Raw genomic sequence first — 24,631 nt, forward strand, 5'->3', positions numbered from 1 at the left:
GTACCTGAGGCTTAATTTGAAGCCTGGTCTTTCTGACTCCAGGTTCAGTCCTCTATATGCTGCATTACCAACCTTCTTGAGCTAGGTATGACATAAATAACACACATGTGAATGAGCTGGAACCTAATGTGACTTGGGTTGTTTCATGATCTTCAGGTTCTTCTAGGAACTGGGAAAACTGAGGAAGTAAGCCAGTCAGTTGAGCCAAAGTCAGGGACTAGATTTAGTAGAAATGTTATAGGATCAAATGTATGTGCAAGGCATAGTATGGGCATGGGGTACCTAGTCTCTTAAGCCTTTTCTTTTTCAGTCATCTTTTAGATGAATGTGTCTCCTAGGTTTTTACAATTGAGTATTTATATTGTGATCTGAAGCTGGGCCATTGATAATTGACCTTGTACATTATTATTATGAATTTCAAAGTATCATGGGGTAACAAAGCTGTAGAAGCAGGGAACCTGACAGGGAATCAACCTAATTTTTTTTTTTGGTGAGAATATGCAGAATCAGGTTAAGTGACTTGTCCAAGGTCACCCAGAAAGAACTAGGATTTGAATACTCATTCTAAGACTGGAAATATTTAGCACACTGTCCTTTGCACCATTCTTTCTTGCCAATGTTAGCTCAAGTCATATAATACTTCCATATTTGCTAAGCATTTTACATATAATATTTCATTTGATCCTCATAGTACTATGGAGGTGAGTGACATCATCATCTAAGTTTAATAGAGTGACTTGCCCAGGGTCACCTTGCTATTAGGCATATAAGGCAGCTTTGGAATCCTGACTCCTGATTCCCAGCTCTGCCATCTCTCTGTCACCTCTGCTCTGTTCTCTGTAGTTTTTAATCAGTAAAAGTCGATCCTAAAATCAAATGTTTTTTTTTTTAACATATCTCTCCATCTCTCAAGATGCCTTGACATTGGATTTCATGTTAGAATCTAATGCAGTCCAACTCTCACCCATATCTCAAGTATTATAGCAATAATTATCTTCCCCATTTCTTTTCTCTAGGCACAGTGGTCTATTGGCTGTTTTCCATATATATCACTGCATCTCTCACCTCCATGACTTTGAACAAGTGGTCTACAAAAATCAGAAATACAATCTCTTTCCATGCTAACCTGCAAAATTTCCATTTTCATTCAAGGCATATCTTCACTTCAATTCGTAAATGAGGCATTTTTTGCTCATTCTCACTAATAATCCCGATGGATCTTATTGTCCTTTCCTTATCTTTACATAGCTTTGTGCTATTATATAAACAAACATACATATATGTCTGTATTAATATCATAAATATTACTTCATATATAATTTCCTATGTATGTGTATATTTAGGATATTTATTGTTTATATGTCTATTCACATGCATACACATATCGATATTATATAATATATATATCTACATATATGTTACATTTACTTACTTCTACATTTATTGAGAAACAGAGTTAGACAGCATATGCTATTTAACTTATCCTGAGATACTCAACACCTTCCCAACATTCTCAACTTCTCCCCTATGATTGGAAGGCTGAACTGGGGAGCCCCATACCCCACCCGTAGCCTTCCCTTATAGGGAACAGAATCTGGACTTTGCAGCTAGCTTCACTCTTTAATTGCCGCTCTGCTTGGTTTCAGCTCCCTAGACCAAGGCACCCTTATGTTTCTCACCCCCACCTTCCAACTTCCATCTGCTTCCATATTCATCCTCAATGTTTACCAATTACAGGGATGTTAATTATTATCCTTCATACACTTGAAGAGGACCAAAATGATATCACTATGTTGGGTATTATGGCAGATGAGCTCAGAAGACACTATTACAGGTTGGGCACAGATACTCTATTTAAGTGTTGTGTGTGTGGAAATGTCTTTAAATTTGTCCATCTACTGTATCTTTTGAACAACACCAAATATGCTTTACTTAGAGAGCACAGTTCCTTCTTTGATGTGGGCACATCATTTGGGGTAGTCTGGTGCCAGTGACTCCCATGTCTCATAAATGATTCCAAAATTCTTATGATAGACTGTGAGGAATGTAGGGTATAGTTGGTCTTCACAGTGGGAGGCTCCCTTTGAAATCCATTACAAAGAGGGAATGGCTCCATCCAGTCACAAAACTGGGAGAGTTCTCCTAATCCCATTTCAAAGATGACAAACCTAAGATTAGAAGAATCTAGTCCTTAACTAATGCAGTGAGCTAGAGAGTGACCTAGAGATCTTGACCTAATGTAACTGAGTTTGCACAATTAGGTAATTGAATATTATCCCACACACCCCCTTGTGACAATTGGGGTTCATCAACATAACATGCATCATATGATGTGGAGGAGAATCATATTAGGGACATGTCATGGGATAGGCGGACTTCTTAGACTTATAACTCAAATTCTGAGAGCCTATAAAAAAAATCCAGGTAGGAGGGAAAGGAGTTTTTAAAGACTATATAATACCTGATGTAATTACCCCACCTTGTGCCTCATGCTGGGTGAGGCACCTATATCCTGCAGGATTCATGGATAAAGTGTTCAATTTTCTCTCACTCCAGCAGATTTCTTCCATTTATAGATAATGTAGACTTTTACAGAATTCTCAAATCACTTCTTTTGACTTTCATGTGCACACTTGCCTTATAAGAGTTCTCCATAAAATTGTCTTTTTTTTGCAGATATATTTTTGCTATTCAAACAATGTGCTTTGTCCACTGGAGTTGTGCTTTGTATAGTAGTCTGAATATTTGGCATTTCCACTCAAGAGAGGACCTCAGTTTCCAGTAACTTATCTTGCCAGTTAATCTTCAGAATCTTCCCAGGACAATAAAGATGGAACAATTAAAGTTGTTGGCATGGTATTGATAGACCATCCAGGTTTCACAAAGGTGAGATTAGCACCACAGATTTGTAGACTCTTTGTGACCCCCTTTTGGAGATTTCTTGGCAGTGATACTTCTCCAGCTTGTGTTACAGATTAGAAACTGAGGCAATCCAATCTTTCTGGAGAGCAATTTGGAATTATGCCCGAAGGGCAATAAAATGTGCATACCTTTGATCTAGCAATACCACTACTGAGTCTTTACCCCAGAGATGATGAAAAAGGGTAAAAACATCACTTGTACAAAAATATTCATAGCAACTCTGTTTGTGGTGGCAAAGAATTGGAAATGGAGTGAATATCCAATAATTGGGGAATGGCTTAACAAACTGTGGTATATGTATGTGATGGAAGACTATGGTTCTATTAGGAACCAGGAGGGATGGAAATTCAGGGAAGTCTGGAGGGATCTGCATGAACTGATGCTGAGTGAGATGAGCAGAACCAGAAGAACATGGTACACACTAACAGTAACATGGAGGTGATGATCAGCCTTGATGGACTTTCTCATTCCATCATTACAACAACCAGGGACAGTTCTGGAGTATCTGTGATGACAAATACCATCTGAAACCAGAGAAAGAATTGTGGAGCTTGAACAAAGACCAAAGTTTATTACCTTCAATTTTTAAAAAAACTCCGTAATCTTATGATGCAATTTTGCTATCTCTTATATTTTATTTTATTTTTCTTAAGGATATGATTTCTCTCTCATCACATTCAACTTAGATCAATGTATAGTGTGGAACCAATATAAAGACTAACAGAATGCCTTCTGTGGAAGTGGGGAGGGAGATTAGGGAGAAAAATTGTAAAATTCAAAAAAATAAATAAAAAGAAACTGAGGCAAACAGGGGTGAGTACTTTGTTCAGGATCACACCTCCAGTATATGTCTGAGGTTGGATTTGCATTCAGCTTTTCCTGATTCCAAGCTCAGGACTTAATCAGTAATAGTTTAAATGAATTGGTAATTTACATACTTGCCTGCTGTTTGGTTATGTGTTTTTTTTTTTGTTGTTGCAAGCTAGTTAATTGTCCTCTAATTCTGCTATCACATTTTTTTAATGAAGTTTAACCTCCTCCCCCGAGTGTTTGGTAGAGTAAGTATTAGGCCTCTTAAGAAGGCAGAATAAAATGTCTTTAATACAAGATACTACACTTCTACATAGACAACAGGTTATTAAGGGGGAAAAAGCCATTATCAAAGAGAGAACATCCTCTCTGTATCTTTTCTTTTTTTGCATATAAAACATAGAGACTTTTTCATTCCATGCCAGCTCAAATTTTCAAGAGAAAAGAAAGAAGTCTTTCTTTGGAGCAATTGAACTTTTCAGCCCACAGTTGAGTAATTAAGTTTGATTATACTCACCCACATCTTAATACACTAACCAATTACTAAAATAGATGGATATGAACTGTAATTAGTAGCTTCAAGAATTATGTTGTGTTACCTTAAAACAGGCTAATATACTTTAACATACTCAGGTGGATATTATGTGAAAGCCTTATGAAATGTATTCACTTTTTATAGGTGATCATTTCATGAAAGTTTCATATATTAATGTTGGTGTCTAGATAATAAGCTGAATGTATGAAATGTAGTCTTGTTCCAATTGCTGAATGTGGTATAGTTAGGATCCTTTTTCAGGTATGGCTTTGGTTTAATAATCACTGAGGTCCCTTCTAACTCAGAGTTGCCGTGATTTCATGATAATTCATTCACAAGAATTTTGATCAAAGGCTATATTTGCAATCAGGGAATCTTTTGTTGCTCATTTCCCCATAATTTTCCTTGAGATTTGATGTTTCCAACTGCAGCAGTACTGCACAATCTCCTGCTCTGCTCATTACTAATTGAGGGGAGCACTTGGCTCTGTGGATCACATCTGTTCTTATTGGCCTTGAAGATGGAAGCCATAATATAATGCTCAAAGTCAAATCAAAAATTGAGGAGGTGACCTAAGGACTGAGGGAGAACTTGAAGCAGACGAGAGCTGACTTGCAGAAAGCCACTTGCTGTCATTGCTGATGCGTTTCTCTTTTCCTCATGACAAATGCTAATGATTCAGGAGCTCTGGTTGGCCTAGAAATCCATTTTACAATTCTGTTTTCTCTCCCTCCCTTCTGTTTCTTTAAGTATTATTCACAGAAGAGAGTATGATTTCCAGGCAGGTACACTGCAACCATCACTGTGCATCTTAATCTATTTTATTTTTTTTTCTTGCTAAATGGACATTTTTCTGCTTTTTTTATGCTTGTCTAGGGAATTAATTGTTAGTACAGATCTTTTGGAGGGAGAATACTGAAAAAGACCCCATAAGATAATTTAATCCTTCCTTATCTTTATCTTAACATAGGAAGGTACAGAACCATCCCAGACATGTGAGAATTCATCACTAATGTGAATGTCATCCTATAGTTAAATGATAATAATTTATTCAATACAACGTATGCTTTTGAATACATGGGATTCCAAGTTGTCAGATTACTGGTAAGAGTTGCAGTAGACCAAATAAAGGCTGATAAGAATGGAACTGTCCAGTGTTTTAAAAATGTGATCAAAAAGAGTTAAAAACTGAATAAAACAGGGGAGAGAGAACTAGCTTATATAAATCACACAAGTCACATACAATAGAAACAACAACAAAGAAAGAAAATTTCTACGGGGCAAATTTACAAATTCCTAAGGGAAAAAAGTCAAGGAAGAAAACAAAAGTAAATCTCATGGTCTAAAATGTGTACTCACATACACAATTGGGGGGAGGAGGGAGAGAGGAGAGGAGAAGAAGAAAGAAGGAGGAAGAGAGGGAGGAGAGGGGGAGATGGAGAAGAAGAAAGAAGGAAAAAAGAAGAAAGAGGAGGAAGAAGAAAAGGAAGAGGAAAGATGGAGGAGGAGGAAGAGAAGAAAAAAGATGATGATGATGGTAATTATGATGACAACCACTTGTTGAATATGGTAGCATAGGAACTAGTTTCATGTATGAGTTAGATACAATGGTCAATGAGAACCTTTCTGGGCTTTTAGGACAGTGAGAAAAATGAAAAGCAGGTGACAATGGGCATTATATGTGGAGATTATTATCCTCTCAGGTAATTAAATACTGAAATAGTACATCCAATAGGAGCTAAAAAGGAAGCAGAAACCAGATCTACAAGGGCAACATAAAAATCAACTAATTTTCAGTGAATTGCCCACCATATGCTGTTATTGAATTAACCTAGGAACTAGACATACAGAGACAACTTTTGCAATACCCCAGGCTCAGATTTCTTAGCAGCTACTGGTTTTCATGGTCTGAGGGTTGGGAAGAAATATTTTGTAAACAGATTAGTTTTCAAAAAGTAGTTACTTCATAGCTGGGTGGCACAGAAGATGCGTCGCTGAACTTGAAGTCAGAAGATTTGAGTTCAAATCTAGCCTCAGAACTCACTGAGTATGTGACTCTGGGTAAATCATTTAAGCCTTTGTAATGCAGTTTCCTCATCTATAAAATGAACTAGAGGAGGAAATGTTAAACCACTCTAGCTTATTACTAGGAAAACCCAAAAGGCATCATGAAGAGTTGGACATGAATGAATGCTAAACCACAGCATTTTGAAGAAAGCTTGCTAATAACCTGGGGGTTTAGTGGAGATTTGCAAAGGAGTCAAATGGGTCAAGTTTTGATGACATTAAAGGATTTAGCTATGAAAAGAATGTGATCTCCAGATGGAATCAGCCTTCATAATTGTCATTTTTCATGGTTCTTTTCTGTCCTTTTAGGGTTCAGGCTTTATTTTAAATTTGAGTTTTGGATTTGCTTCTCAATTTGGAAGAGTGATATGATTGGAGTGACCTAAAGTCTTCTTTGAATTCATCATATTTAGATGATTTCTCTTTTCTCTGACTGATTACTCTCCCTTCATTTTTGTCTGATGTAATTTCACTTCTTACTTATATTCTCTTAGGGGAGCATCTTGTAACTTTGCTTTTCCACAAAGAGATGGAATACTCATACTTTTCAACATTTTAAATGTTGATTTTTAAATTGATAGAACCATATAAAAGGCACAATTATTTTCCTCTTGTAGCACAGTGACTAATTCTTGCTCAACAACCTTCATAGCACTTAACACACAGACTTTCACAGAGAAAGGGAACACTAAAAGTATATTGAAATAATTTGTAATGAGGTAACAAAAAGATCTGATGACTATCACAGTAATGTAGATCAAAGACCATGACACTGAATTCTACTGCTGTGACCCAGTCCAACTATGTGAAATTTTAGTAATGGAAGATAAGAGCAACTTTCCAGAAACTCAATTCAAGAATGTTTTCTTTAGCTCTTGGCAAGATGATTGGAGTCAGACATTGATAAGTCAGAAAGGACTTGAGGAAGCCAAGCAAGATAGTGAAATTCCTTGAGCCTATATCAAATGAGCATAGACTAAAAGAATGATATGTATAGCTTGGAAAAGAGAAGGCTGTATGAGGAGGGAAAGAATGACTATGTAATATTCTGATGGGCTCTCATGAACAAGATTTATGTTTCTTTCACTGGCCCCAAATAACAATGGAAGCAGCAGGTGAAAAATGCAAAAAAGGCAGGTATTGGCTTGATGTCAGACAAGAAGTAGAAATTAAAGCTCTCCAAAAATAAAGTGGACTATCTTGGCACATTGTAAGCTCCTGTCACTTGGAGAGAGAGAGAGAGAGTGTGTTTTAGGGTCAAATTAAAAGTTAACCTGGGCATTGAAAACTACTATTTTTAGACTAGATAACATTTAGATTAGATAAATGTCAATATAAAAGAACCATTGTCAGGAAAAAAGGAAGACTTTCTATTCATTGTGGGTTGCCTTGTGTCAGATTGAACAAGGATGTAAACAAGATTCCACAGGATTGATTACCAGGGATACATAATTATCAGTGAAGGGAGCATCTGAAATAAATTGATGAGATTGTTAATCTCATAACAATGTATATATGCAAAAGGTTGTTATGAGTCACATCCTTAATAACTATTTTAAAATTCCTGTATCTTGTTAGAACTTCCAAGAAGCTTAGAAGTCACTACTTGGTGCTTTTTGATGTCAAAAGAACATCGAGCTGGAAGCCAAAGCCATTCAATAAAAGGATGTAATAGTGACATTTATTAATTGGAACCTTCATGAGATAGTCTCCTGAACATCCTCAAATCTTTAACATTTTGAATATTATCAGAGCCATATAAAAAGTATAATTAATTTCTCCTAAAACCTTCTAAATTATAATTAACATAACATGTATAATAAGAAAGTTTTTTCTTGGTATTACATGCAATGCCAGAGTTAATTACTGTAATTTAAACTTTTTTTTTTTAGCAATTGCAGTGTTGGTTTCTTCCATTAAACTGGGGAGAGATATTATACCTTAAAAAGTTTATTATTTTCCTATATCTTCTATGAATTTTCTCCATTTCATACCATATTTATTTATAATATCTGGCAGAACTGCTTAACTACTGCAAAGCTGCAGCTTTGTTGGCTACCTAAAATGAATCATATCCATCCTGACCCTAAATTCTCAGCACCTCTTTGGATGCTTTATTTGAAGGAGTTTTTAGCTTTCTAACCTCTCCCAAGTTTGAGAAGCTATATTACTGTGCATAAGTGAAAAATGCATTCCAATATAAGGAATCTGGACTCCAAATAAGGAACATTCTGGAACTGGGAGGGGCAGATTCTGCCAAGGCTGATTCTGACTTAGTTTTCCCAGTATCTGTTAGGATTAGAGCTGATCTGTCTGCAGTGCAGGAAAGGCATCTTACCCAGATACAAAACTCTGTAAAGATGCTACTAGGCAACTTTAGAGATTCTATCAGACCACGCAGTTCTGGGGTCTTGTGTTTGTAGAGAGATGTGAATCACCTTTCAAAGTCAAAGAGTTCAGGACCCACACAGAGTATATCAGGAGAAGAGAAGGCAGTATTTCTCTTAATAACATGGTACTATGTTGACTTCCTTTTATTCAACGTATTTCCTATTGTATACTACTCTTTCATGTTGTTTTATTACTCCTTTTTACTAGCTGTAGTTTCTTTTCAGAATTTGTCCAGCTTTAAGGGAACCTAACCTTTAATGGGAAAAAAATAATCAATAAAAGATAGGAATTAAAAAATGCCATACTTCCATAACCAGTCTAGCCAGTTACAAATTCCCCATCTATGTCTTCCTGGTGTTCTTGATTCATTTTTCTGGTGAGGCCTTTTTATAAATTTTTGTCTCTATCTGTGAACTTATAACACATGAATCAATGATTCTCTCCATCATAGCTCCAACTTCCCAGATGTATATGGGTTTTTGCTTTGTTTTTATTTTTTCTATTAAAATATAACAATGGTATGTTTCTTTTCAGCTAGAAAGGAAGGTGACACAATGGATAGATTTCTCAGTCTGAAGTCAGAAAAATTGATTGTCCTGAGTTCAAATCTGCATTCAGACAATTACTACGTATGTAACCCTGGACAAGTCACTTAAATCTATTTGACACAGTTTTCTCATCTACAAAATGAGCCGGAGAGGGAAATGGCAAACCAGTATCTTTGCTAAGGAAACTCTAATTGAAGTCACAGAGTCTGATACAATTGAAAGGACTAAATAACGACAGCAAAAAAATGAACTTCTTATCTTGAATATATCTTTATGGACCTATTGCACTGCATTTGGATAATAGGCAAATAGATAAAAACCAATAGCTAGCCATGTATATCATGAAAGTGGGCTTTAAAAGGCAACTTTGAGAAACAAAGACAGGTTTCCTACATATTGAGGAAAGCATTGAGCTCCTCCTATATTTGAAAAGAGAGAAGGGCATAATGAGAATGGGCAATTGAGTATCACTCTTTTTGTCTCAAGAATGATGACTTGTGCCAACCGTGAGTTGCCTTCTCTCATGTGGGGTGGGATCAAATAAACCCAAGTCTTACACCTGCTCTTGCTGACCCATACTACTTCACCTTCTCTAATTTCACTGTTTCTCCAAGAACTGGACATGTCTATTTCTGTACTCTGGTCACTCTCTGTATTCTTCTCTTTGTGACCTTTTGAATGGGACTTGTTGACTCGTCACTCAAAAATTGGTCTCTATTCATGAGATCAAGACAGTTCCATGGGATTAAAGAGAAACATGAGATGGCCAAGTCTGCCTAAACCTGGAAACATTCATTTTCTCCCTCTTGCCCTTGAATATATCTAAACTGTTCTACATTCTGGCTGCATTTAGGTGTATATATTCTCTATTTTGTGAACATAAATAATCTGACTAATTTACCATTAATAATAATAGCATATGAATTCATATGGTAGCTTCTTTTTAATCAGCACTTTGCAAGCCTTTACAAGTTTGAGCTACATAATAGTCTTGTAAGCTAGGTAAAATGATTAGCATTATTAGCATTTTTCAGACAAGAATTCTGAACCTCAGAAAAGGGAAGTGCTCCATTTCCATGGTTGAAAAGTCATTGTCATAGTTAGTATTAAATTTCAGATCCATTACTCTTCCTACTGCTGCCTGTGAGGGATTTCCTATATCCTTGGTGGGTCTGTGGTGTGTGTGTGTGTGTGTGTGTGTGTGTGTGTAGGGAGACACTAAAAATGCCCTCCTGGAAACATTATCTAATGAAAACAGTCTTACATATAATTATTCAATGGCTGGTTAGTCTGAGTGTCCTGAGAAAGAAGTGAAGTAACCTGGATACAATGGCTTAGAATCCTGATTTTGGCTTCATTAATAATTATATTAAATATCCTTTATTAAAGAGGCTTTGGGGATTGTTGGTACAGAGATATTTTCCCTTTCAGTGCCTTTTAGGTCTTCTTTCTCATGTCTGTATTTTCTGTGATTTTGTATCCCTGGGAGTGTCTATAATGCTTACAATGCATCTTCCAAACAAAACATTATTCTCAAAATTCTGAAGCTCAAAATAGTAAATTAAGGAGAAGAACCCATTGATTTCCATCTGTAGCTGGTATTATAGAAGAAAAGATGAATTTTTCTTTTGATATCTGACCTAGATTTCCCTAAAAACTTAAATTTTTGTAGTCATAGTTTGCTTTTCTCAACCGAGTCAGGCACTAGGGTAATGTCAAAATGACATTTTCAGACATGTAAAAAAAAATAATTTTATTTGATGAAATCAATGAAAGTGGATTGATTATGAAACCTACCATAAAGGCAAGTGTACTATTTGTAAAATCATGGTGACCAAAGTCCTGCCTTTTGAAATTTTTTTTTGGTTTGATTGACAAGGATTGGAATGAGAATTTTTCTTTAAAAATTAAACTCACTGGCAAAGAAAATTAGATTTCTAAAATATTAGGTCCAACTAAATTTAACAAATTTGATAAAATTCAACAAGACTTTTTAAGAGTGAAATACAAAGTCAAAAATGATATAGCCATTGCCCTCAAAGAGCTTGATTCCACTAAGCAAGATTAGGTTAGGTTGAATTCCATTAGGCTGATGCAGAATTAGAAGAGTTGGTGAGGAGACATAGGGCTTTGCTCACTCATAGGGAAGTTGACTAATACTGTATAATGATTCCATAGTAATCATATCACTAGGAGGGTTATGTATAAAGCTCAATGCTAGGGCATGGCATCATAAAGATGAAAACAAGAATACCTGTTCTTTAAGCACTTAAAATCTAATGATTGTGTCCTTCATTCTCCACATCAGGGAGGATGCCATGATATGCAAGTGTGTGTGTGTGTGTGTGTGTGTGTGTTGTGCAAAGTCACTGGCCTTACTTTCTCCTCTGGAGTCATCCAGGTCTAGTGGTCAGATATGGATCAGGATGATTGGAGATGACTCTGGACGTAGTGGGGGACTCTGGCTTTTTTAAGGTAAGGTCTTCAATAGATCTCAGTTAAACTAAGGCAACACCCATTAAGATGAAGGCTAGGTTGTTATTTGAATCAAAGAAGACCACAGCATCAGGGAGATGATGTCAAGACAAGCACATGAATTGGATTTAAGTGAGAGAGGCTGTGCTAGATCACCAGCCTCACTTTCTCCTCTGGAGTCATCCAGGTCTAGTGGTCAGATATGATTAGAGATGGCCCTGGATGCACTGAGAGAACTTTTCCATTTTTTCCAGGTCACAGTGTCAACCTATTCCATCATTAAGGCTAATGGGGTAGTTAGGAGGTACAGTAGATAGAGTACTGATCTTGGATCCAGGACAGGAGTTCAAATTTGGTCCCAGACACTTGATTTTAATTAGCTGTGTGACCTTGGGTAAATCACTTCTCCCTGACTGAGCCATTTCCAGTCATCCTGATTCACATCTGGCCACTGGACTCAGATGGCACTGGAGGAGAAAGTGAGACTGGTGACTTAGCACAGCCCCCCCTCACTCAAATCCAATTCAAGTGCTTGTTATGGCATTACCTCCCTGACCTCAGAGTCTTCCTCGAAAATGAAAGATAAACATTAAGGTTAGTTAAGAGAGAGATGAGACAAAGAAACCAAGAATGACCTCTTTTAAGTTAATTGGAATAGTATTGAATATAGTATTAGTTTGAGCAAATCTCCATTTTAAATTTTTTTAGCATTCATAATCGTCATTAAAAAGTGTTAAATTGGGGGCAGCTAGGTTGCATAGTGGATAAAGCACTGGCCCTGAAGTCAGGAGTACCTGGGTTCAAATCCGGTCTCAGACACTTAATAATTCCCTAGCTGTGTGGCCTTGGGCAAGCCACTCAACCCTGTTTGCCTTGCAAAAACCTAAAAAAACCCCAAACCAAAACAAAAAAAGCATTAAATTAGAGGGAAGCTAGGTGGCACAGTGGATAGAGAACTGGCCCTGGAGTCAGGAGGACCTGAGTTCAAATCTGACCTCAGACACAATAATAATCACCTAGCCGTGTGACCTTGGGCAAGTCACTTAACTCTAATACCTTGTAAAAAACTAAAAAAAAAGCATCAAATCGACATCCATTCTTTGCTTAGACCATCAAGTTCTTATTATTTGGCGAGCCAGCTCTAATGGTCAGGGTGGGTTTTTTAATCTCCTTGCAGATTTTATCTCTTGCTAACCCATCAGTCAACAATCATTTATTAAGTTTGTATTACATACCAGATAATATGCTATAATACTAGGAAGAAAAAGAATGGTCTACCTTCAGAGTCTCCCTATTGGTGGGAGATGGTGATATGACCATAGTCAGGAGTAGGGCCTTTTGGGGAAGATGAGAGGGTAGGGAAGAAATATTCAGGCTTTTGATATTTCTTTCACAAACAGAAAAAATATTCTTGAAATGAATGGAGACCTGCAAACGTAAAGGAATGGAGCAGTTGTCCTCCTAGAACAACTTGAGAAGAAGATGACTTCACAGAAGACTTCAGAGACTGAGAATTCACCTAAGTGAATTATAAACACCTCCAGACTGACTCCACTGAATGAAGAAACAGGAGACTTTGAGAGACGCAAACTAGGACTCAAGAAACTTAACTCGACTTTCACATCATTCACAGCCTCAAGAAATGTCACCTTAAGAAACTTAGCTCACACCAGCAGAAACTTTCATCTTACAGCCTTTTATCTCCAAAACAGCAGATGGCTATTTTTCTTCCTAGAATTTCTTTCTGGAGGTGATCAGTGGATTCTTTCAAATTCTACCTTATCTTGTTCTGCAACTTAGGGCAATTTAGGATGAAGGTATCCTGCTGTTTGAAGAAGTGAGGCCTAGCAGTACTGACCAGACATGACCCCAGCTATGACTGTGGGTTCGGAGGAACAAGCACAAGTCTAATAAGTGGAGGGTACCACAGGAAACAAGAACATTTTAGGAACAGCATGGCTGGGACTTAGGAAAGGGAAGAGGGAGTCCCTATAGTTGTAGCCTAGGGGAGAATTCAGAATTAAGAAGTGCCTGAGACACAGGGCAACATAGCTCACAAATTTAAACTTGATAATATGAAATAACAATACTACTAAGCTTCTAAAAATGAAAAAGCACTAGAGCATTGATAACTACTTTGATATAAATTTATATCTAGGTAAATATTCCGAAGAATATAGTAAGATTAAAAAACTCACTCCCATCCTAAAGACTAAAGAGTAACATCAAATGATCACAAGCCCAAAAAAGAAATCTTGGAAAACATTTTGAAGGAATTAAAAAAATGAGAGAGAACAAAGAAAAATTAGGAAAAAAGGAAAAGAAATTCAATAAAACTAACCAATAGGAAAAAGGTTGCAGAAGAAAAAGAAGTAGCCTTAAAAAATCAAAAAATGAAATAAGAGAAAAATGAGTAAAAAATTGGAAAAATCAAAACAATCCAAGAACATTATGAAAAGAAAGTAAATTGATTAGCAAAGTAGTTACAAATGCTTAAGGAAGAAAGCAATTGCTCGAAAACTAGAAAAGTAAAAGAGAATCTGAAACATTAGAAAAACAACAGATTTGAGGAGAAGATTGAGAAAAGACAACGTAAGAGTTGTTAGACTACATGAAAGTGATGATTAACAAAAAGCAAGTTGACTGCAATATTACACGAAATTAAGGAAAAGCAGCCTGAAGTTCTAAATCAAGAAAGTAAGGTGGAATTTGAAAGAATCCACTGATTATCACCAGAAATTCTAGGAAGAAAACTAAGAGGAATGTCACAGCCAAGTTTCAAAAACCTCAGGTTAACGAGAAAATATTGTAGGCAACAACAATAACAAAAAAAGCAACATTTTAAATTCCGTGGAAAGAAACAACACAAGGCTTTTACAACAAGGAGTAGCTTCTACCCTAAAAGATCTGGGTTTCAGAACCTGATATTTCAAAGAGCAAAGGAGCTGAAGTTGCATCCAAGACGTACTTATTCAACAAAACGGAGCATAGTTCTGCATGAAAACCAAGCGGGCATTCAATGAACTGAAATACTTTCAGGTATTTGTACAACAGTAACAAAACAAACTAGAACTTGATGGAAAATTTAGGTAAAGGCTTTGTAAGAAGTATAAGGAAATCATTAAAGAGTAATTGCAAGGCATTGATAAAGTTTAAGCTGTTCCTTTACGATATATACAAATGCTATTACTATCCTTAGATGCTATCATCACTAGGATAGTTTAATAAAAAGGTTGTGCTGAGTTGTGCCTAATGGGTGTGATTCTAAAAACCAAAACTGGGTAGGCAAAGGTACAAAAGGAGTAATTATTTCATAAAAAAAATAGATGGGGAAAACTAGGGGACAGAATGAACAGGGACTTTTAAAAGGTTGTATAGAATAAGATGAGGAGGGTAGGAGAGATGATATTAGAACGGTGATTAAATGAAGAAGAAGAGGGTAAGGGAAAAGATAAGGTAATAAGGGTAGGCAGAAGGAGGTAAAAGAAGGAAAATAGGAGTAAAAATAAGATTAAGGGAAATTCACAAATAGTCATTAGAAGTTTGTCAAATTTATAGGAATTGGAGTCATTGAAACCCTAATTGATAAATTGTTAAAGGTTATGAACAGGTAGTTTCCAATGTAGAAATCAAAATAATTTAGAACATATAAAATACTCTAAATTATTATAGATTAGAGAAATACAGATTAAAATAACTTTGAGAAGTTATTTCATGCTTACCAGACTGACTAAAATTATAAAAGGAGAAAGTGACAAATCATGAAGGGGATACAGAAAAATTAGAACACTAATCCATTGTTTGTGGAATTTTAAAATTATCAAAACATTTTGGAGAGCAATCTGCAATTATGCCCAAAGAAGTATTAGACTACTTATACTCTTTGACACAACAATGCCACTACCTGTTCTCTTTCCAAAGATGAATAGGGAAAAAATGAAAAGAACCTCAATGTTCTAAAATATGTAAAGCAACTCTCTGTGGGTGGCAAAGAATTAGAAAATGCAGGGAAGCCCTTCAGTTGGGGAATGGCTAAGCAAGTTGTGGTAAATGTGTTAGAATACTACTGTGTTATAAGAAATGGTGAGCTAAATGGTTTCAGGGGGGAAACATGGAAATACTTGCATGATATAATGAAGAGTAAAATGAATAAAACCAAGAGAACAACATATAAAATACCAGGAATATTATTTTAAGAATGATTTTGAGTCAATCAGTGTTTTTCTATTATAAACACCCGAATTAACTATAAACGGCATTTGAAGAAAGATACCATCTGCATCTAGAGAAAGAACCAATAAATAGAAATATGTGTAGAATTTAGTTTTAAGGTTATGAGTTTTACATATATATATTTATGTACATATATTTTAATTTTATTTATTTAAAGATTCATTTTTATTTTTGTACACATATATAAATTTTTGTATATAAAATATATACAAGTTTTACACAAATCCACATATACAAATCAATAATGTCTAATGGTAGCCATCTCTAAGGCAAGAGGAAGAGAAGAAAAAAGTACATGATAATTTTATTCTGTATTTGAAGGAATAGCATATTGTGCATGGTAGATTTGCAGTTTTGTGTAAAATCCTCTTTTTTATTATACTACGTTATTGAAATGCTTGTTTTATTTTATAACTCATTATACAAGATGCTTATGGAAGATAAGGAAACTAACTTTAGACAAAAAAAGATTTAAGTGACTAGGAGACCAGGAAGACCTCCTACAGAATATCTGTTATTTGAAGTGAGTCTTGAAAGAAGTCAGGAATATTCTTATTTCTTTCTCCTTGGGTAATGAAGACTAAATATCCATACATAAAGAAAGCATAGAATGTTATTGGACATAGACAGGAAGTCATGAGGACTTGCGAAAATCTGAGTTCCTATCCCCTCTCTGATTCTTATTACATGCATGTCCCTGTTAAGGTCATTGAGTTTCTGTGGTTTTCAACATTCTCATCTATAAAATTATTTAGAGAATTAGAGTGTTGCCTGGGTCTTCCATTTTCATTTTATATTTATATTTAATTCTTGAATCTCTTATTAACTTTTTATTTTCCATATAATTATCACAAAACTTGATTCTTTTCCATTTTATTCAGTAGTATTTGAAAGCCATTGATTTATACTTACTTTCCTGGTAAAAATATTGTGATTTCCTTCACACATTTTTTTTTCTAAATGGAATAGTCAATCAAGTCTTTGCAGTATCAGGTCTTCCCTAAACTTATTTTGTCAAAGTTCAAAATCATGTATTTCTGTTATATGTCATGAAGTTTCATTATTTTTTTTAATTGGTTGATTGCCCTGCTTTCTGGAGGAAAAATAGCAGAAGTCAACTGAATATATTTTGAAATAGTGTATTTGTTTTTAAGTCAGCAATGGATTCTAAAAATATCACTTTTCAACATGTGTTTAAAATAAAATCAGTTCTTCAGTTTCTGCCTCATCCTCCAGCACTCAGCTTTGACTAATAGTCATGGGGGAAGGTGGGAGACATATCTGATGATGTACTCAATATGTTGATATATTCCAGAGGTTACCAGAGTTTCACCCAGATAAAAGGTGGCAAATTACCATCTATGGCCTGAGGAAAAAATGTATAGATTTAGATATACAGGAGAGAGAGAGAGAGAGAGAGAGAGAGAGAGAGAGAGAGAGAGAGAGAGAGAGAGATCTACATAAAAACATATCTTTATTTGTAGATAAATCTTTATAACTTAATATCTACAGATATAGATCTATATATGCATTCATAGATCTACATATAGACAGATAAAGCTAAAGAAGTTGGATATAGATGTTTACCTCTATAGAGTTTATGGAAATAGGAATCTTTATCTACAAAAGTCTACCTACATGTGTATGAATGTATATAGATACATATAAAATATTTGTACACATCATCAGATGAACATATATGCACATGTGTTTACTACAGATCTACATGCATAGAACATATTTATACTTCCAAACAATGAACATAGATATATAAAGACCGAATGGAGCATCACAATCTCAAATGCAGAGGAAGGGTCAATAACGAAAGCAATGAAGACAAACAAAAATTCCTTCCTGTTGAGAATATTCTTGGTGAGTTTGCCGAGAAATTCAATCTTATAGTCAAGATAGAAACCATGGTAGAAGAGGTTAGGTAAGGATTGAAGAGATAGTGAAGAAATGGAGCAAACAAGGGAAGAACAGCCCCTCACCCAACAATATTAGCTATTAAAGGAGGGCAAGTCAAGGAAAGATGACAGACATTTAGTAAATGCTCATTGTGAGTGTTAAATACTAGGGACATGAATAGAAACCAAGAAAAATGAAGCTTACATTTAAATGGAAGACACAAAGAAGGTGAATCCAAATTGCAGGGTTAAGAGAGGGTGGGAGGAGAGAGGGTAATTCCAGCAAGCATAGTACAAAAGTGTCAAAAGTCAGAAAGATGAAGTAAAGGAAGACTGGTTTAGCCAGTCCCCTAAAATGGAAACCACAAGGGGAGCTCACCAATGGGAGAAACAGAGGGATAGTCCAAAGGGAGAAGACTTTAGGGGAAGTTACAGGAGAAGGCAGCTGAAGCATATTGATGAAGTTCTGAGTATGAAATAAAATGTCAGATGGGGAATGAGGAATGTCCTGGGCTCAACTCCAACATGGAGACCCTTGTTGAAATTTGTAAATGGAGAGAGACCTATATACAGCTTTATTTAGAAGAAATGATAAAGCAAATTGAATACCTTGCCTTCAAAGTATATTTAAAATTCAAAATTTTTTCTTAATAAAACTTTTAGATAATGAGAGGTTAAAGCCACACCACAGAAGGACAGAGAGTATCTCTAAAGCAGTGGTGTCAAATTCAGATAGAAACAGAGTTCACTAAACTCTACATAAGGTTCTTTGAAGGCTACTCATTGATTTAGAAAATCAACTATTGATATTATCTATGTTCTATTGCAGTTTTATTTATTTTGCTAAAAATTTCCCAGTAACACTTTAATGAGTCAGATTATACAGAGGAATTTTGTGGGCCATGTATTTGACAGCTCTGTTCCAAAGGAAAGATCACTGCACATGGGGACTATATTTGGCTTCATTTTTTTATGCTTGCAGTAAATCAACATGTATATATTTGATGAATGATTTTCTCTAAGTCTCTGTTTCCCTTTCTGTTAAAAGAAAACTTTGAAGTGGGTGATCTCTATTATCCCTTCCAGGTCAGAACTTCTCAAAAATCCTATTTCAGAGGTATCCATGAAAAGCAGGTGAGATATATAAACTAAGGCAGAACTGACTCCTTGGAGTTAAAGGGTAAAAGTTTTCAAGAGATTCATGGGAAAAAATGATTTTTATCTTGGTATCCATAGTATGAGCATAGGTGAGGCTAACAAATAGAGAATTGTACTCTCATGTAAGATCAAAGGAAGTCAGTATTAAAAGAGTTGAGACAAATAACTTTACTTCTCCAATCTTTGGTTTCCTCTTTTATAAAATGAGAGTGGGACCCAGTGATCTTGAAAGTTTCTTCTAGTTCAGAAGTTTTAGAAATGCCACCCTGCCCTCTCCATAGTTCTGCCAAACTCAGAACTTGGAATAAAGATGAGAAGCCAAAGAAGCAGGTTTTATCAACAGAAACACCAGCAACCACAAAAACAACAGGCCATTGAGGCATAAGTACAGTAGTGAGGAGCAACTTAACCTTTCAGGGCTTCTAGAATTTTCTGTCTGTTGAAAAAGAGAGGAAAAGAGAAAGTTAATTAGATGATAATTTCAGTCTTTGAAATAGTGAAAGAATGACCAGGGAAACAGTTCTTATGGATCTGTTAATTATTGGTAAGAAATAGATAATTAAGTGAGGCTGCTTTGCATTATGATTAGAAGGCTTCCTTTGCTATATGAAAGATAGGAATTCAGTCTGAGCTCTGGTAGATGCTAGCTTTGGGACATTGGGCAAGTCATTTCACTTCTAAGTATCCCTGAGAAATCTCTAAGACTCTTGTGGAGCAGGGTAAGAATTTGCATTGAGAGAGGACTCTTCTTTCCTTGGCATACCCTAAACCAAGTAAAACATGATTTAAAAGTGAAAAGGAAGGAGAAAGGAAGGAAAGAAGGAAGAAAGAAAGGAAGGGAAGGATGAAGGAAATAGGGGAAAAGGAAGAGGGTGAAAGAAAGAAAAGGGAGGAAGAAAGACATAAAGGAGATTTTTCTAAAAAGTTCAATTTTAATAGGTGACTTGGGGTTTTGAAGTCTGTGTTATAGGAGCAGCAACCTCAGTAAGCATGGAGTCTGGGTTAGTTAATGGAAGTTAACAGAACAGAATTTGAATTCTTCCTCCAAAGATAAACAAATTGATTCATTATTTTAGAATCAAAACTACAATCACATGGCTATGCTGATTATAAATAAAGCCTGAAAGGAGAAATAAATGGTAAGTTCACAGAGTCTCCTTAGATAAGAAGTAAATTGATCAAGATAAAAGGTAACCCTAAATTTTTGCTAGGAAAACCAGTTGATATTGTCTTATGTTTCCTCTGAAAAACTGAGCAAACATAATATGAGGTAAATGGTTGGTTGGTTGGTTCTTGTCCTTCGTTATTGAAGAGGAAAGAAAATGACATCATTGTTTGAGATAAAAGACAACGTGTCCGACCAGTGCTTATCAGACCAGTATGAGTTTAGAATGCTCTACCATAAGTTGGGCACAAATAGTCCATGTGAACCCCTGGGGTGGGTCCTTTAAACTTATGGATATCACGTTTCCTTTGAGCTGCCTCCATTCTACCTTCCTCATAGAGCACAGTCCCTTCACTGATGAGGGCACACCATGCTGGGCAGCCCTGAAAGTTCTTCAATGAGGCCTTCAGAATATCCTGGAATCACTTCTTCTGACCCCCTTCTGAGTGCTTGCCCTGTGGGAATTCTCTATAAAAATAGGCTTTTTGGCAAGGGTACGTGTGGCATTTTTACAATGTATCCAGCCCATCATAGTTGCGCTCTCTGTAGCAATGTTGGAATCCTTGGCAGTTTAGCTCGAGAAAGGACCTCCATGTCTGGTATCTTCTCCAGTCAGGTGATCTTCAGAATCTTCCTAAGACAATTTAAATGGAAATGATTCTGTTTCCTGCCATGGTGCTGTAGACTGTCCAGGTTTCACAGGCTTAGAGCAGTGAGGTCAGCACAATGGCTCTGTAGACCTTTAGTCTAACACCTCTTCTCTTCCACACTTTCATTCAGAGCCTCCCAAACACTGAGCTAGCTCTAGCAATGTGAGTGTCAACTTCATTGTCAATGTGTACCTCCCTAGAAAGGACACTGCCAAGGAAAGTGGTCTTGTCCACAGTACTCAGAACTTCTCCATTTGCTGTCATTGATGGTTCCATATCTGGATGGTGTGGTGCTGGCTGATGGAGCCCCTGGGTTTTCTTGATGTTCATTGTTAGACCAAATTTAGCACTAACTGCAGAGAACTAATCCATCCATTGTTGCATCTCAGTTTCAGAGTCTACTCATCTGCACTCATATGCAACAGAAGATCCTGCACCAACACTCCCTCCATGCTGGTCTTGGCCTATAGCCTTTTCAGGTTAAAGGTAAATAATTATCTTCTAAGCAGCCATGATGTTGGAGAGAATGAACAAAAAACAGAAATTTGTTAAAATGTTGAACCAGTTCTCCAAAGTAAAACAGTGTGTTATTCAGTGTTTTTACTAAGAAGAAAGACACAAAGAATGATGATGAAAAGAATCAAAATATGAGTGGGGATCAAGAAATTCAAAGTCCTAATAGCTTGTCGATAGCTCAGAAGCCACAGGCCTAATATGACATGAATACTTTCTTCACAAAGCAAGCCAGAAAGTCCTGGAAATGAGCATTAAATAGCATCATGAAATCAGTGAAATGGATGAAATCTTATCAGACAGGAGGAAATGTCTGGATATTGATGTGGGAATATCTCAAAATTAACTGTCACTGTGCATTCAGATCATCATTTGGTGAAAGGTCAGCATCAACACAAAATTGTATGACAAAGATGAAAAGACTCAGAGTATTATCAGTAGAGAAACTTGAACTTGACTTATGAGACAAGCTCCTTTCTTTGAAAAATGGAAAGTGGATCAAAGTAAAAATGTCACCTCAATTTATTTCTGGTTCTTAGAGAATTTTTCATGATGTAAACCACTGATGAAAATAAAGAGGCCCCAACCCCTAAGATGACCTCAACAAGAACAATCATCTCCACCCAAAGGGACCCAGAATCCAGTGGGAATGGGGAAAAAGCTTTTAATTCCTCTCTGTCTGAATGGTCTGGATCACTGAAGTTGTCTTCATTTCTGTGGACAAGGATCTGCTCCCCCCCCCCCCATGTCATTATGGGTGTCATTATGAGTAATGTTTTTGACTAAATGGTTATTTCCTTCAAGTTGGGAGGGATTCCTATTTGTGACCTAGTTGAAAAAGTGCAAGATTTCAATTCAGAAGTCATGAAGTTTGTGACCTAGTTTTTCTGTTGTGACATTGCCCAAAGTTGTTTTGATTACTTACTACTCTCAAAAATGGACAAAACATTAGCTACCCCTACCTACACTCAGGGTTGTTGTAGAAATCAATGAACAGAATATGTGGGAAAAAATCTGTGTAATCCTTATGATATGTGTTTGGTGGGATTTAAAATTCTTTAGTACTGAAGATAAACATCTGAATTCAATTATTTGTCCTATTTGGAAAATTCTGCATCCATAGGAGGGCCTTTCTTTTGAATCAGCCTCTGAGATGTTTGACCTTCCAGGGACTTTAACTGAAGGACACTTAGGCTATAAACAATGAAAGAGAGAGAGAGAGAGAGAGAGAGAGAGAGAGAGAGAGAGAGAGAGAGAGAGAGAGAGAGAAAGAAACTTAGTGCTACACACAGAAGGCAGAAGGCAAAATTTAAGATAGTCTTAATAGGGAAACATTGCTACTAACCAGAGAATATCAGGAAAAATGATGACAAGAACCCATAGGGGTGCATCAACTGACACTTGAACAGGACCAGGTATTCTGAGAGGGGGCAATGTAGAGAGGGTCTTTCTAGTGGTGGAGACAGATTATGGAAAGATAGTAGTGGATGACCAGATGCTGAATTTGGGGAACAGAAAGTGGAACAGCTTGACTGGAACATAGCAGACATGAAGGGAAGTTGTGTGAATAGGGAGCTACTATAGTCTCCTGAGCAAAAGGATAACAGGGTAGACCATAACTTCAAACTCAGGATGAGACAATAGATGAATTGATAAAACTTCCTCTACCAAAATGACAGGGGGATTGGAGGTTATTATTTTGCTCAAAAGTATTTAGTAGTTTTCAGTTTCCTTGTGGATAAAATATAAACTCCTAAGCTTGCATCCACAGTCTGGATCTCACTATCTTTCCAGATGTCTTACATTCCTTGAGCTTAAATAGATCTGATCAGAACTTGAAGTCAGTTTATATTTACTGAAGCCACTTTATCCAACATTTTGCTTGCTGCCTTCCAAATGTTACCTTAGAGTGTATTAAAAGAAGATCCTTTTTTCCTTTGGTTTTATCCCTTCCAATAGTCTTCATGGAGTCTGGGATTGTCACTATCTTATCCAATTTCTTCTGAGGTTTACCCCATCTTGTCCACACATTCTAACTAGTTGATGTCTACCATAAATGTGGTTTTTATTTTGGTTAATTATAGTTTTGACCAATGGAGCAGCACAGAACAAGCCCAGTCACTGTTCTGCATAACTTCCTTTCACTTATCTGAAGACAAGGTAATTTCTCCTTCCCTAAGTTTTCTCTTTTCTAAGATAAACATGCTGATTTGATTATTCTGTTGCTCACATAGCATGGATTTTTGCTCTTTTAAAATGATTTTATTAATGAAGTATTGACTTCTTTTTAGTTTTTATCTTATAGCACTTTATTTTATCCAATTATATGTGGAGATAGTTTTAAACATTCAGTTTTGTAAAATTTTCTCCCTCCCCCCCTTTCTTTCCTTCTTTACTCCCAAAGACAGCAAGCAATCTTATCTAGATCATACATGCACAATCATGTTAACATATTTCATTAGTCATATTATGAAAGAAGAATCAGAACAAAAAGGGAAAAAAACACAAAAAAGAAAAACAAAACAGTAAAAAAAAACAAATTTCAAACTTATTAGGTCTTTCTCTAGATGTGGATGGCATTTTGTATTCCACATCTTTTAAAACTGTCTTTGTTCACTATATTGGATATTGTATACAATGTTCTCCTAGTTCTATTCATGTCACTCAGCATCAATTCACATTGTCTTTCTAGTTTTTTTTCTGAAATCCACCTGCTCATGACTTTTTATAGTAAGTAGTATTACATTATATTCATATACCCCAATTTGTTCAGTCATTCCCCAGTGGATAAGCATCTCCTCAATGTCCAATTCTTTACCACAAAAAGAGCTGCCATAAATATTTTTATACATGTGGGTCATTTTATCTTTTTGGAGACATAGTAGTGGGACTGCTGAATCTAAGGATATGCAGAGTTTCATGGCCCTTTGGACATAGTTTCAACTTGCTCTCCAGATTGATTGGATCATTTCCATCAATGATGCATTAATGTCCCAGTTTTTCCACATCCCCTCCAACATTTAATCATTATCTGATAGGTGTGAGTTGGTACCTCATAGTAGTTTTAATGTGCATTTCTCTAATTAATAGTGATTTAGACTTTTTTATATGACTACAGATAGCTTTAATATCTTCATCTGAAAATTATCTATTCATATCTTTTGACCATTTCTCATTTGAGGAATAGCTTCTGTTCTCAACAAATTTGACTGAGTTCACTATATTACAATCACTAACACTGATTGTAAAAAAAAGTT

This window comes from Macrotis lagotis, chromosome 6 (assembly GCF_037893015.1).
Source record: "Macrotis lagotis isolate mMagLag1 chromosome 6, bilby.v1.9.chrom.fasta, whole genome shotgun sequence".
NCBI classification, from domain to species: Eukaryota; Metazoa; Chordata; class Mammalia; order Peramelemorphia; family Peramelidae; genus Macrotis; species Macrotis lagotis.